Below are 16,605 nucleotides of genomic sequence, written 5' to 3'. Positions count from 1 at the left end.
AAGATGTGTCGGCATCGAGTAATTGTCTCTTGCCCCCTCCCAGTTAGGGGGAGTGATGAGCTCTACAGCAGAGTCTCACAACTCAATCGCTGGTTGAAAACTGTTTTCTGCCCCTCCCAAAAGATAGAATTTGTAGATAATTGTCCCTCTTTCTGGGACTCACCCACAAACAGGACCATGGCTGGCCTGCTGAGGAGTGATGGACTCCATCCTAGCTGGAGGGGTGCTCTCATCTTATCTACCAACATAGACAGGGCTCTAACTCCACAATGAAATAGGGTGCAGACCAGGCAGCCTGCCAGCTTAGTGGAGTCTGCTACTAGCACAGTCAGTGTAGTCAGCTCAGCTATCCCCATTGAGACCGTGTCTGTGCCTCGACCTGGGTTGGGCAGAACTAAACATGGCGGTGTTCGCCTTAGCAATCTCACTAGGATAAAGACCTCCTCCATTCCTGTCATTATTGAAAGAGATCGTGATACCTCACATCTCAAAATAGGGCTACTTAATGTTAGATCCCTTACTTCAAAGGCAATTATAGTCAATGAACTAATCACTGATCATAATCTTGATGTGATTGGCCTGACTGAAACATGGCTTAAGCCTGATGAATTTACTGTGTTAAATGAGGCCTCACCTCCTGGTTACACTAGTGACCATATCCCCCGTGCATCCCGCAAAGGCGGAGGTGTTTCAATTTACAAATAAAAAAATTATGTTTTCGTCTTTTGAGCTTTTAGTCATGAAATCTATGCAGCCTACTCAATCACTTTTTATAGCTACTGTTTACAGGCCTCCTGGGCCATATACAGCGTTGCGCATTGAGTTCCCTGAATTCCTATCGGACCTTGTAGTCATAGCAGATAACATTCAAATTTTTGGTGACTTTAATATTCACATGGAAAAGTCCACAGACCCACTCCAAAAGGCTTTCTGAGCCATCATCGACTCAGTGGGTTTTGTCCAACATGTCTCTGGACCTACTCACTCTCACAGTCATACTCTGAATCTAGTTTTGTCCCATGGAATAAATGTTGTGGATTTGAATGTTTTTCCTCATAATCCTGGACTATCGGACCACCATTTTATTACGTTTGCAATTGCAACAAATAATCTGCTCAGATCCCAACCAAGGAGCATCAAAAGTCGTGCTATAAATTCACAGACAACACAAAGATTCCATGATGCCCTTCCAGACTCCCTCTGCCTACCCAAGGACGTCAGAGGTCAAAAATCAGTTAACTTCTTAAGGTATAGGGGGCAGAATTTTTACTTTTGGATAAATAGCGTGCCCAATTTCAACTTCCTGCAACTGATGCCAAGAATATAACATATGCATAATATTAGTAGATTTGGAAAGAAAACACGCAGACGTTTATTAACGTTTAAAAATACCTAAAGTTGTATAACAAAAGTAGTTTGAAATATTTTGGCAAAGTTTATAGGCAACTTTTGAAATATTTTGTAGTGATGTTGCGCATTTTGGAAGCTGTTTTTTTCTGGATAAAACGGGCCAAATAAATTGACATTTTGGATATATATGGACGGATTTAATCGAACAAAAGGACCAATTGTGATGTTTATGGGACATATTGGAGTGCCAACAAAAGAAGCTCGTCAAAGGCAAGGCATGTTTTATATTTTATTTCTGCGTTTTGTGTAGCGCCTGCAGGGTTGAAATATGCTACCCTCTTTGTTTACTGTTGTGCTATCATCAGATAATAGCTTCTTATGCTTTCACAGAAAAGCCTTTTTAAAATCTGACATGTTGGCTGGATTCACAACGAGTGTAGCTTTAATTGAGTATCTTAAATGTGTGATTTACTGAAAGTTAGATTTTTATATCAATTTATTTGAATTTGCCACGCTGCATTTTCCCTGGTTTTTGGACAAGTGGGACGCAACCATTAGAAGTTAACCACCTAACTGAAGAACTCAATTTAACCTTGCGCAATACTTTATATGCAGTTGCACCGCTAAAAACTAAAAACATTTCTCATAAGAAATGAGCTCCCTGGTATACAGAAAATATCCGAGCTCTGAAGCAAGCTTCCAGAAAATTTGAACGGAAATGGCGCCACAACAAACTGGAAGTCTTCCAACTTGCTTGGAAAGACAGTGCCGTGCAGTATCGAAGAGCCCTTATTGCTGCTCGATCATCCTATTTTTCCAACTTAATTGAGGAAAATAAGAACAATCCAAAATGTATTTTTGATACTGTCCCAAAGCAAACTAAAAAGCAGCATTCCCCAAGTGAGGATGGCTTTCACTTCAGCAGTAATACATTCATGAACTTCTTTGAGGAAAAGATCATGATTATTAGAAAGCAAATTACGGACTCCTCTTTAAATCTGCGTATTCCTTCAAAACTCAGTTGTCCTGAGTCTGCACAACTCTGCAAGAACCTAGGATCAAGAGAGACACATGTGTTTTAGTACACTATCTCTTGACACAATGATGAAAATAATCATGGCCTCTAAACCTCCAAGCTGCATACTGGACCCTAATTCCAACTAAACTACTGAAAGAGCTGCTTCCTGTGCTTGGCCCTCCTATGTTGAACATAATAAACGGCTCTCTATCCACCGGATGTATACCAAACTCACTAAAAGTGGCAATAATATAGCCTCTCTTGAAAAAGCCAAACCTTGAGCCAGAGAATATAAAAAACTATCAGCCTATATCGAATCTTCCATTCCTCTCAAAATGTTTTGAAAAGGCTGTTGCGCAGCAACTCACTGCCTTCCTGAAGACAAACAATGTATACGAAATGCTTCAGTCTGGTTTTAGACCCCATCATAGCGCTGAGACTGCACTTGTGAAGATGGTAAAGGACCTTTTAATGGCATCAGACCGAGGCTCTGCATCTGTCCTCGTGCTCCTAGACCTTAGTGCTGCTTTTGATACCATCGATCACCACATTCTTTTGGAGAGATTGGAAAACCCAAATTGGTCGACATGGACAAGTTCTGGCCTGGTTTAGATCTTATCTGTCAGAAAGATATCAGTTTGTCTCTGTGAATGGTTTGTCCTCTGACAAATCATCTGTAAATGTCGGTGTTCCTCAAGGTTCCGTTTTAGGACCACTATTGTTTTCACTATATATTTTACCTCTTGGGGATGTCATTCGAAAACATAATGTTGACTTTCACTGCTATGCGGATGACAAACAGCTGTACATTTCAATGAAACATGGTGAAGCCCCAAAATTGCCCTCGCTAGAAGCCTGTATTTCAGACATAAGGAAGTGGATGGCTGCAAACTTTCTAGGTCCCAAGAAATAAAGAGATCTTCTGTTAAATCTGACAATTAATCTTAATGGTTGTACAGTCGTCTCAAATAAAACTGTGAAGGACCTCGGCGTTACTCTGGACCCTAATCTCTCTTTTGACGAACATATCAAGACTGTTTCAAGCACAGCTTTTTTCCATCTAAGTAACATTGCAAAAATCAGAAACTTTCTGTCCAAAAATGATGCAGAAAAAATTAATCCATGCTTTTGTTACTTCTAGGTTAGACTACTGCAATGCTCTACTTTCCGGCTACCCGGATAAAGCACTAAATAAACTTCAGTTGGTGTTAAATACGGCTGCTTGAATCCTGACTAGAACCAAAGAAATGTATCACATTACTCCAGTGCTAGCCTCCCTACACCGGCTTCCTGTCAAGGCAAGGGCTGATTTCAAGATTTTACTGCTAACCTACAAAGCATTACATGGGCTTGCTCCTACCTATCTCTCTGATTTGGTCCTGCCGTACATACCTACACGTACGCTACGGTCACAAGACGCAGGCCTCCTAATTGTCCCTAGAATTTCTAAGCAAACAGCTGGAGGCAAGGCTTTGTCCTATAGAGCTCAATTTTTATGGAATGGTCTGCCTACCCATGTGAGAGACGCAAACTCGGTCTCAACCTTTAAGTATTTACTGAAGACTCATCTCTTCAGTAGGTCATATGATTGAGTGTAGTCTGGCCCAGGAGTGTGAAGGTGAACGGAAAGCCTCTGGAGCAACGAACCGCCCTTGCTGTCTCTGCCTGGCCGGTTCCCCTCTTTCCACTTCCACAGGGGCTGAGTCACTGGCTTACTGGTGCTCTTTCATGCCGTCCCTAGGAGGGGTGCGTCACTTGAGTGGGTTGAGTCACTGATGTGATCTTCCTTTCTGGGTTGGCGCCCCCCCTTGGGATGTGCCATGGCGGAGATCTATACTGGGCCTTGTCTCAGGATGGTAAATTGGTGGTTGAAGATATTCCTCTAGTGGTGTGGGGACTGTGCTTTGGCAAAGTGGGTGGGGTTATATCCTTCCTGTTTGGCCCTGTCCGGGGGTATCATCGGATGGGGCCACAGTGTCTCCTGACCCCTCCTGTCTCAGCCTCCAGTATTTATGCTGCAGTAGTTTATGTGTCGGGGGGCTAGGGTCAGTTTGTTATATCTGGAGTACTTCTCCTGTCTTATCCGGTGTCCTGTGTGAATTTAAGTATGCTCTCTCTAATTCTCTCTTTCTTTCTCTCTCTCGGAGGACCTGAGCCCAAGGAAAATGCCTCAGGACTACCTGGCACTATGACTCCTTGCTGTCCCCAGTCCACCTGGCCGTGCTGCTGCTCCAGTTTCAACTGTTCTGCCTGCGGCTATGGAATCCTGACCTGTTCACCGGACGTGCTACCTGTCCCAGAGCTATTATTTGAGTATGCTGGTCATTTATGAACATTTGAAAATTTTGGCCATGTTCTGTTATAATCTCCACCCGGCACAGCCAGAAGAGGACTGGCCACCCCTCATAGCCTGGTTCCTCTCTAGGTTTCTTCCTAGGTTTTGGCCTTTCTAGGGAGTATTTCCTAGCCAACGTGCTTCAACACCTGCATTGCTTGCTGTTTGGGGTTTTAGGCTGGGTTTCTGTATAGCACTTTGAGATATCAGCTGATGTACGAAGGGCTATATAAATAAATTTTGATTTGATTTGATCATAACTGACCTAAAAACAGGGAATTTTTACTAGGATTAAATGTCAGGAACTGTGAAATACTGAGTTTAAATGTATTTGGCTAAGGTGTATGTAAACTTCTGACTTCAACGGTATGTGAGAATGCTGTTTATTGACTACAGCTCAGCGTTCAACACCATAGTGCCCACAAAGCCCATCACTAAGCTAAGGACCATGTGACTGGGCACCTCCCTCTGCAACTGGATCCTGGACTTGCTGATGTGCTGCCCCCAGGTGATAAGGGTAGGCAACAACACATCTGGCGCACTGATCCTCAACGCGGGTGCATGCTTACTCCCCTCCTGTCTTCCCTGTTCACCCATGCCAAGCATGACTCCAACACCATCATTATGTTTGCTGACGACACAACAGTGGTAGGCCTGATCACCGACAACGATAAGATGGTTTATAAGGGGGAGATCAGTGACTTGGCAGTGCGGTGCCAGGACAACAACCTCTCCCTCAACGTGAGCAAGACAAAGGAGATGATCGCGGACTACAGGAAAAGGAGGGCTGAACACGGCCCCATTCACATCGACGGGGCTGTAGTGGAGCGGGTCGAGAGTTTCAAGTTCCTTGGTGCCCATATCACCAACAAACTATCATGGTGCAAACACACTAAGACAGTCACGAAGAGGGCACAACAACACATTTTCCCTTTCCGGAGACTGAAAGGATTTGGCATGGGTCCCCAGATCCTGACTGGTTGCATCACCGCATGGTATGGAAACTGCTCGGCATCCGACCGTAAGGCACTACAGAGGATAGTACATACGGCCCAGTAGGCCCAGTACTGGGGCCAAGCTTCCAGCCTTCCAGGACCCGCCCAGTACTGAGGCGTTGTCAGAGGAAGTCCCTGAAAAATTGTCAAAGACTCCAGTCACCCAAGTCATAGACTGTTCTCTCTGCTATCGCACTGAATGCGGTACATGTACATGTACAAAAACTTACATGTACAAATTACCTCGACTAACCTGCCTCAATATTGTTATTTTATTGTGTTAATTTTTATTTGAATTTTTACTTTTACTTTTTACTTCATGCATTGTTGGTTAAGTGCTTGTAAATAAGCATTTCACGGTAAGGTCTACACCTGTTGTATTCGGCACAGGTAGCCTAGAGCGTTGGACTAGTAACCGAAAGGTTGCAAGATTGAATCCCTGAGCTGACAAGGTAAAAATCTGTTGTTCTGCCCCTGAACAGGGCAGCTAACCCACTGTTATTGTAATTGAAAATAAGAAATTGTTCTTAACAGACTTGCCTAGTTAAATTAAGGTAAAATAAAAAATATAACAATTTGATTTGATGTGGTTTTGTATTCTGGTTGTGGCATCGCAACAAACTGTGTCCAGCAAATAACTTTGGCTCATTTCAGTGTGTTCTCTAAAAGTTCCCCATTGGCAAATCATTTAATTAAATCCCGGCAAAGGGACCAAAGCTCCAAAACTTGGAATCCGGTGCTTGGTGCTTCCCCTTCTCTGTCTTATGAAGTGTGGATCTGAGACCTGGACGCAGGATACACTAGATACACTCATAGAGAAAGATATAGAAGGAACAACAGAGAAGGAGCCCTTAATGTGCCTTCACCATATGCTGTTAGCTACTGATGGATGTTACTCTCCCCAGGCACTGAGACAACTTATCGCGTCTGCCGGTGACATCGTTGTTTCCGATAAAGTTAAAGACGAGCCATCTGTTAGAAACAGCAGCCCCACTTGCGGGGACAAGTGTATGTGTGTGTGTGTGTGTGTGTGTGTGTAAGACAAGGTTCTTATAATTGTGATTTTCTAATAGATTTTATATCTATTCGTTTTTACATTTTTATTTGAAATTCAGACTAGTTTCAGTTAGTTTTCAGACCTGATTTAGTAGTTTTTATTCAGTTTCAGTTTGACGTTTTTTATATACATTTATATACATTCAGTTTTAGTTTAATTTAGTTTCAGATTTAGTTTCAGTGTTATGGACAGAAAGTAGCCTAATAAACGGGAGGCTAGGAGACATTTGTGTTATAGGCCTATAGCAGGGGTTATAGGCCTATAGCAGGGGTACTCATGTACTATTTTTGATGGTCCTTCACAAAAATGTCCTAGGTGGCAAAGGTCCAGATGGATATTGTAATTTATTGGCGTAGTAACAAACCTCCACCTCACAGCGACCGCAAACTGTTCCCACCCTTCTTTTTGACAGAGAGAAAAATGTGCCGTTTTTAAGATTATTTTCTGCAATTCCACACACTATGCCATTGACCGAAGAGAAAATATATCAGTTTTTATGATATTTGATACCAGGAGTCGAATCCTGACCGAAAATCCTAAATAAAATTATAGCTGTCTCACCTTGTCTTTATCCTGAAATTATTTGTGGGTGCTGTTAAGATTAACTTTGAGGTTTGTTGTGTTTTTTCCCTTGAACCTCTGTTCCACACATGCTGCCAGCTTCTGACACCACAATGCTTTTATCCTTTCTAGCAATTAATGTACTCAAAATAATCCCATATGGGGCTTTGTCTTTTCTGACCGATAATATATATATTTTCTTAATTGTTTTCTTTAAGTTTACTAAATAGTTTTTCCAATTGTAGTTTTTATTTTAGTTTCAGTTGGGGTGTGAATCCCACCACTCCTAATAAACTGGCAAATGTGAAGAAGCTCTGTGTGTCATAATCATATGTTATGCCAGTTAAAACCAGCTGACATCCCACTCTGGAGCTTTGATATGCCGGTACAGTTTATTATGTTCAACAATACATTCAAATAAAGGCATTTAAAAATAATTTCATGCCAGTTAAAATTAGCAGAGATCCCAATCCGGAACTTTGATATGCCCTTAGTGTCTCGCTCTGATCTGTTTCACCTGTCCTTGTGATTGTCTCCACCCCCTCCAGGTGTCGCTAATTTTCAGCAACACTTGAAAATGTGTTTCCTGTCTCTCTGTGTCTCTATGTTCGTCTTGTATGTTTTTCCAAGTCAACCAGCGTTTTTCCTGTTCTCCTTTTATTTGCTATTCTCCTTTTTCTAGTCCTCCCGGTTTTGACCCTTGCCTGTTTCTGGACTCTGTACCCGCCTGCTTGACCATTCTGCCTGCCTTGACCACGAGCCTGACTGCCACTCTGTACCTCCTGGACTCTAATCTGGTTTTGCCTGTCCACAACCATTCTCTTGCCTACCCCTTTTGGATTAATAAACATTGTAAGACTCCAACCATCTGCCTCCTGTGTCTGCATCTGGGTCTCGCATTGTGTCATGATACTTAGAGTATATTATGTTCAATAATACAGTGCCTTGCGAAAGTATTCGGCCCCCTTGAACTTTGCGACCTTTTGCCACATTTCAGGCTTCAAACATAAAGATATAAAACTGTATTTTTTGTGAAGAATCAACAACAAGTGGGACACGATCATGAAGTGGAACGACATTTATTGGATATTTCAAACTTTTTTTAACAAATCAAAAACTGAAAAATTGGGCGTGCAAAGTTATTCAGCCCCCTTAAGTTAATACTTTGTAGCGCCACCTTTTGCTGCGATTACAGCTGTAAGTCGCTTGGGGTATGTCTCTATCAGTTTTTCACATCGAGAGACTGACATTTTTTCCCATTCCTCCTTGCAAAACAGCTCGAGCTCAGTGAGGTTGGATGGAGAGCATTTGTGAACAGCAGTTTTCAGTTCTTACCACAGATTCTCGATTGGATTCAGGTCTGGACTTTGACTTGGCCATTCTAACACCTGGATATGTTTATTTTTGAACCATTCCATTGTAGATTTTGCTTTATGTTTTGGATCATTGTCTTGTTGGAAGACAAATCTCCGTCCCAGTCTCAGGTCTTTTGCAGACTCCATCAGGTTTTCTTCCAGAATGGTCCTGTATTTGGCTCCATCCATCTTCCCATCAATTTTAACCATCTTCCCTGTCCCTGCTGAAGAAAAGCAGGCCCAAACCATGATGCTGCCACCACCATGTTTGACAGTGGGGATGGTGTGTTCAGCTGTGTTGCTTTTACGCCAAACATAACGTCTTGCAATGTTGCCAAAAAGTTCAATTTTGGTTTCATCTGACCAGAGCACCTTCTTCCACATGTTTGGTGTGTCTCCCAGGTGGCTTGTGGCAAACTTTAAATGACACTTTTTATGGATATCTTTAAGAAATGGCTTTCTTCTTGCCACTCTTCCATAAAGGCCAGATTTGTGCAATATACGACTGATTGTTTTCCTATGGACAGAGTCTCCCACCTCAGCTGTAGATCTCTGCAGTTCATCCAGAGTGATCATGGGCCTCTTGGCTGCATCTCTGATCAGTCTTCTCCTTGTATGAGCTGAACGTTTAGAGGGACGGCCAGGTCTTGGCAGATTTGCAGTGGTCTGATACTCCTTCCATTTCCATATTATCACTTGCACAGTGCTCCTTGGGATGTTTAAAGCTTGGGAAATCTTTTTGTATCCAAATCCGGCTTTAAACTTCTTCACAACAGTATCTCGGACCTGCCTGGTGTGTTCCTTGTTCTTCATGATGCTCTCTGCGCTTTTGACGGACCTCTGAGACTATCACAGTGCAGGTGCATTTATACGGAGACTTGATTACACACAGGTGGATTGTATTTATCATCATTAGTCATTTAGGTCAACATTGGATAATTCAGAGATCCTCACTGAACTTCTGGAGAGAGTTTGCTGCACTGAAAGTAAAGGGGCTGAATAATTTTGCACGCCCAATTTTTCAGTTTTTGATTTGTTAAAAAAGTTTGAAATATCCAATAAATGTCGTTCCACTTCACGATTGTGTCCCACTTGTTGTTGATTCTTCTCAAAAAAATACAGTTTTATATCTTTATGTTTGAAGCCTGAAATGTGGCAAAAGGTCTCAAAGTTCAAGGGGGCCGAATACTTTCGCAAGGCACTGTATATTGATGCAAGGCACTGTATATTGAAATGTCATAAATATGCCAACTTTAATTGATTAATTCTCAATTATGCTTTTAGATACAAATGTCAAATTTAACAATCCTTCCTCCAGAGGAACATTCTGTGGATTACATTTCATGATTAAAAAACAAAAAAACTGTCCTGGTTTTGTGAGGGATCACCCCATCGGTAGAAACTCTAAACAGTACCATTTTGAAGTCATTTTCATTCCAGAACGATGTTACATAAATTTGAACATTAAGTGGTTAAGAATGACCTTTCACTGAGATATTCGGTGCGCAAACAGCTCCCGACACACATTAGAGAAACGCACCATTTGTAAATCGCATCTGTCACCTATTTATAGAATTTAACAATGTAATGGTGTTCGCTTATCCCGGCAGCCGACAATCACTTTCCTTTGCCACCGCTCGCTGAAACACTGATCAAGCATGCCACAGTTTCTATCTGAATGAAAGGCCTGCAAGGCATAATACAATAAAAACCGTTGCGCAGCTTGTCTAAAGATCTGAAGGTGCTATTTTCACTCACTGTGGAGCGAACAAAGAGGAATTCTCTGTACTCTCACCTCATTGCCATTCTTTCCTTTAGCTTCTCATTGAAGTGCATATGAAAAAAGGAGAAGGCCTTTTGAATGCCAGACGTTTTCAACGTGTATTCAAAGGATGGAGCTTCAAGGATTAGGCAAAGTCAGGCGCATGCTTTTGACTTGGTATAGAGTGTTGGGAGGAAGACACAAGTGCAGATGGCGGAAATAAAGGAGAGACGAGTGAAACGGGACAGTACGCTGCCATGATGATGAAAATTCTGGAGCATCACCTGGTGTGTGTGACTCATTGGCAGAGATATATTTGGAACTGTCTGCTCAAGGACATACCCAAAATCCTGACATCTCTATCCAACTTCCCACATGGACAAACACAGTAAACGTCAATGAAAAGATTACAACTAATTTGTAATAATTGAAAGTCGAGTGAGATTGATACAGGGATGTATTTTTTGCTTCAAAATGACAGACCTTACACTGAAAATTACTGTTTCTACAAGACCAGAAAATACTGTGCCTTCAGAAAGTATTCAGACCCCTTTACTTTTTCCACATTGATGTGTTACAGCCTGAAATTAAAATGTATTACATTTAGATTTTGTGTCACTGATCTACACACAACACTCTGTCGACCATTTTGAATTGAATAAATGAAATGAATAAACAAGTTGAAATGTCTTGAGTCATTAAGTACTCAACCCCTTTGCTATGGCAAGCCTAAATAAGTTCAGGAGTAAAAATATGCTTAACAAATTACATAATAAGTTGCATGGACTCATTCCGTGTTCAATAATAGTGGTTAACATGATTTGTTAATGACTGACCCATCCCTGTACCCCACATATACAATTATCCATAAGGTCCCTCAATCGAGTAGTGAATTTCAAGCACAGTAGACCAGGAGTGTTTTTGAATGCCTCGTAAAGAAGGGCACCAATTGGTAGATGAGTAAAAAAAAGCAGATGGTGAATATCCCTTTGAGCATGGTGAAGTTATTAATTACACTTTGGATGGTCGTATTAATACATCCAGTCACTACAAAAATGCAGCTGTCCTTCCTAACTCGGTTGCCGTAGAGGAAGGAAACTGCTCAGGGAATTCACCATGAGAGAATTGGGATTTTAAAACAGTTAAAGAGTTTAATGGTTGTGATATGAGAAAACTGAGGATGGATCAACAACATTGTAGTAACTCCACAATAGTAACCTAAATGACAAGAGTGAAAAGAAGGAATAAAATAAAATGGAATAAAATTATTCCAAAACATGCACGATGTTTCCAAAAAGGCTCTTAAGTAATACTGCAATAAATGTGGCAAAAAATTTACTTTTTGTAATGTTTGGGACAAATTCAACAACACATCACTGGGTATGCTTGTCATCGGCAAGAACTAGGGCATTTCTTTCAGATAAAAATAAACAGAAGACAGCTATAAGCACAGGCAAAATCCTAGACGAAACCTGGTCCAGTCTACTTTCCAACAGACAGTGGGAGATTAATTCACCTTTCAGTAGAACAATAACCTAAAACACAAGGCCAAATATACACTGGAGTTGCTTACCAAGACAACATTGAATGTTCCTGAGTGGCCTAGTTAAAGCTTTGGCTTTAATCAATGGCAAGACATGGAAATGGCTGTCTAGCAACAATCAACTTGACAGAGCTTGAAGTATTTAAAAAATAATAATGGGCAAATATTGTACAATCCAGATGTACAGAGCTCATAGAGACTTACCCAGAAAGACGCACAGCTGTATGCGCTGCCAAAGGTGCTTCTACAAACTATTGACTCAGGGGTGTCAATACTATTGGCATATTTGAAATATTTCTGCATTTAATTTAAATTAATTTGCAAACACTTCTAAAAAAAAAAGTTAACTTTGTCATTATGGGGTATTGTGTCGATGGGTGATTTATTTTTTTATTTCAATCCATTTTTAATGCAGGCTGTACCACAACAAAATGTGGAATAAGTCAATGTGTATGAACATTTTCTGAAGGCAATATATATTACATTACACTTCTGAGAAGAGACTGGAAGGTAGTTAAGTCAATGAATGATCAGTTCAAAGAGGTCTGTACAGGTTAATAAGTACATGGTACATGGTAACACATCCTCAGTAACTATGACCAAACAACATTACAACATTGTTTTGTTAGTATAAATGGATTACATTGTCCCAATTTTAACACAATTACATTTTGTATCAAACGCTCTAGGTCCTCCTCTCAACATGTAACTATTCAGATGATTATCATTATTAATCAATCAATTAGTGCATTATGTATTATTCTCAATATGGCACGTGTCCAAAACACGTATCTGTAATAATGAGCAAAATGTATATTTGTCTCTAACCATTAATCATGGGAAACAGGGCATAAATAAAGACCATTAGGCTTCATTCCTGCTCAGTTCACCAAAGAGGACTCCTATCTTTCTGCCATCGTGGATGTGAATCTGGAAACGCAACACCCGCAGATGCCTGGCGTGCTGTTTGACAGATTCTCAGTCTACCAGCAAGGCTCTCTGTAAATGTCCATCTGTCGGCCTCCCGCGGGTACTTATTATTCCCGGCTAGCCAGGGGTTTTCTCCTCCGAGCAGTCAGTCAGTCAGTCGCTCACTGCTGCCTGCCTCTCAAACAATGAGGGCCGAACCAGAACATTTCTCGCAGATGCTTCGACTGGTTACCAGTGGCAGGCGGAGTGGCGTTGTTTTCAATTACACCATGAGGTGACTTCTCTCCTTAAATGTTTATATTCAAGCTTATATGGATGCTAACGCTTATTGCAGGAATGCTAATTTGAAGAGAGCATGTACGTTTAAGGGGGGCTAAGCTAAAAATAGGTTAGCATGCTATGGGAAGGTAGTGACCGTCCATCCAAATTTTGCTCCGCTGACCACTCCCTCCCTCCTACCTTGTGGACGAGGTGATTGATTTTCCCCTCTAAACAACCTTGCTGTGAGCAATAGGGGTGTTGATGGCTCATGCTGTCCAGGTTTAGGGCCCTGCTATGGGGGATTCAATCATATATCTGACCCCTACCATACCAGTGCAGCCTTAGATTATGTTGCTGGGTTGTATGCACCGAGGAACCAGGCTGAGTGAGTGTTCCCATACTGTTCAGTCAACAGGCTAATTGTGTCATCCCAGTGAGCGATAGTCACGGCTGAGTGGATGGCTGTCTTATCTCCACTGTAGTCGATGTCTGGTCAACAGGGACCATAGTTAAAGGTTACACTACTGTTCTACTTCCTATTGTACTGTATAACGTGATACTCTGGAACATGAGTACAGTATCACATCATAATCTGATTATTTCTATTAGTTTAAAATAATATATATATACATATATATATATATGATTTTAAACTAATAGAAATAATCAGATTATGATGTGATACAGTGTATATATATATATATATATATATATATATATATATATATACAGTATACACCACTTCCTTGAAGATATTCAGCTTGAGAGATTTAGTGGCCATTAACTGCATCATAATATATATTTTTTGAGCTCAATTCTAAGATGTCCTCATAGAGCTGTCATCGCCATGGCGATCGCGCCTTCCTGTCGTGACATGGAGGTTTGTGGTAGAGAGGACAAAGGGAGCTGACGCAGGGAACATGTTCACCACCAGTGGTGGGGCCATGGCCCGGGCCCCTTACTATAGTTTCTGTCTTAGGAAACAGACACCGCAGCTCCCTGCTAGAGTCAACACTGCAAGATCCTCTTTGAACAATCTGGGCCATTTGACTCTCATTTGAATACATTTCAAATTTATGGCGCAGAGCTCACAACCCGGCTGCCAGAAATAGCTAGCTTGTGTGAGTCGGTGCACTCACACGTGGGAATACGAAGGGAAGGATTGCAAAGCGTTGCATACCTTCCTGAGCAAACAGCAGGATCTACGCAGCCGCGCCCCTACTCCCTCCTTTACTTAGGCATTCAGGAAACACAGGTGGACCCCAATGAGATCCCTTAAAACATATCTCACTGTTTGCAAAAGGAAATAGCATAATGGTATTATACTTGGTAGATGGGCTAATCTGTGGACATCGGAGGGTTGGAGTTCAGATCAGAATGATTGGTGGATTGGCCACTGTGGGTGAAAATCCAGCACTTGCCGAAAGAGGAAATTATGAATATACCGTATGTATAATTAGTTAACTACATGTACTGTATATGTGAGAGAAAATAGCTGTAAGTAGCAATAGAAGACATTTTGTCCGTTAGTTTACTCCAATCGGGGGAGGGCTGGAAGGGTAAAAAAAAATAGAAATGATGCCAACAATTAATTAGACAGAAACCCAAATCTTTTTGCAATAATAAAGCAGATCTATATGAGGACATCTTAGAAAAAGGACATCTTAGAAAAACTTCTCAGTGTTGAGGATTAAGTTGGAAAAATAACAAAAATGAGTCTTACCTATTGTGGAACAGTTGGTCACATCTGTAAGCAGGAGGCAGGGGAAGAATGAGAAGGGGGGAAGGAGAAACGTCAGCAAATTACAAAGTAAACTTCAATGCAGGCTAAGGCTGACACCGGCTCCTGAAAAATGACAGTATCCCAGACGTTGGTGCAGACTGGGGGTTAAGAATTGTCCCTGTCAAGAAGGGGGCTGTAATTTATTAAACGAGGGACATTAAAAGTCAAAGAATTCTCCCCTGAGGATCCAAAGTTTGCACAACTTGTATTAATAATTGTCAGTGTTTCCTCCAATTCAAAGGGAAGGAGGGAGATTATAACATTTAAAAAGTACTGGGCAGCAGTCAACCATTACGACCAAATGTTCACCTCTGACACCTCAACACCATCATGCACACACACACACACACACACACACACACACACACACACACACACACACACACACACACACACACACACACACACACACACACACACACGCGCACGCAGACCACCTTCCTCCACTCGTATGTCTTGAAAGTAATTTAGCAGGCCTTTGACATCTCTAACACTTTGTCTGTTTTATGAAGACCTTAAGGTCATCCCCACTACAATAGAAGCAGAAGCCCGGCAAGATAAATTAGTCGGATTTAGCCACATCTTCAATTTCAATGCTGCTTTCCCTGACATTTATTTTGGCTAAGATTTATGAAGAGGACAGTTGCACGCTTCTTGACTTCACTGTAGAACCCTTTCTGACAAGTCCGAAAAATAGATTTCCATTACCTCACTATTTTTACATCAGAAACTGGTCCCTCTACGAGTGTGCTGCTCTCGGGCACAGTTTTGCTTTGCTTGTAAATGTTGCAATAAAAAAAAATTCAGCTCACAAGGAAAGTAGATTCAGAAGCTGTTCTGTGGGTAAGCATTGCTTACTGAGCTCACAGAGATGTACTGTACTTTTTTTGTGTGCATAATTTTCAAGAAATATGATTTATCATAGATAATGTATTTCTCCCTGCATCTATTTGCATTTTTGTGAATAGAATCTTCTGGGATTGACTGTGCTGGGAGAATGTGACTACAATGCCAAGTTTGGCTACCCACAAGGGAATGGCTTATTTTTAGGCTAAGGGCGGGAATTAATAGGACTCGAGCTCCTTGTGCTTGGGTATTCATTACTATGCTGTCTGCTTCAAACACATCCTCACACTGTCTATTGCTGTTCTTGCTAAACCGCGTCTGGACACCTTCAGGGACCACGGCAGTAAGACAGACCCAAAAAGAAACACCTGGGGTTTTAATGGGAGAGAAAGTGAGACACTTCCTAAGAGCCAGTCAGAGACAATGAAGGAAAGATAACAGGCTGTATTGGGAGTTTGGTGCAGCACATAGCAGATCAATAGTGCCCTATAAAATGTTGTACAACTTTTATTTTTTTTAACCTTTATTTAACTAGGCAAGTCAGTTGAGAACAAATTCTTATTTACAATGATGGCCTACCGGGGAAGTGGGTTAAACGCCTTGATTTTTACCTTGTCAGCTCAGGGATTCAATCCAGCAACCTTTTGGTTATTGAGCCAACGCTCTAAACACTGGGCTACCTACCTGCAGGCTCACTTTGTAGCGTTCGAGAATGATAGAGCACAGGATACTTATTTCCACTTAGCCAAACGCAACTACAACCTACACATTTTGGGGCAGTCACGTCACGTACGATGACTCAACAGACA

General features: G+C 41.5%; 1 protein-coding gene and 1 long non-coding RNA gene across 16 annotated transcripts in view; one reads left to right on the top strand and one right to left on the bottom strand.

Moving 5' to 3' along the window:
* LOC149973250 (uncharacterized) overlaps window positions 1-16,605 on the top strand; it is a 226,416-nt gene that overhangs the window by 29,048 nt on the left and 180,763 nt on the right. The window lies entirely within an intron of this gene.
* The window catches only part of LOC110500605 (receptor-type tyrosine-protein phosphatase delta), a 612,371-nt gene that overhangs the window by 452,914 nt on the left and 142,852 nt on the right, over window positions 1-16,605 (bottom strand). For all 15 annotated transcript variants that reach the window (XM_090214671.1, XM_090214666.1, XM_036958032.2 and 12 more), the window contains exon 4: window positions 14,891-14,914. The gene's annotated coding sequence lies outside the window, so the exon portion shown is untranslated. The remainder of the gene's footprint in view (window positions 1-14,890; window positions 14,915-16,605) is intronic.

This window comes from Oncorhynchus mykiss, chromosome 21 (genome assembly GCF_057628025.1).
Source record: "Oncorhynchus mykiss isolate SJ-2025 chromosome 21, ASM5762802v1, whole genome shotgun sequence".
Taxonomy (NCBI): Eukaryota; Metazoa; Chordata; class Actinopteri; order Salmoniformes; family Salmonidae; genus Oncorhynchus; species Oncorhynchus mykiss.
This window is presented reverse-complemented; position numbering and strand designations above follow the sequence as displayed.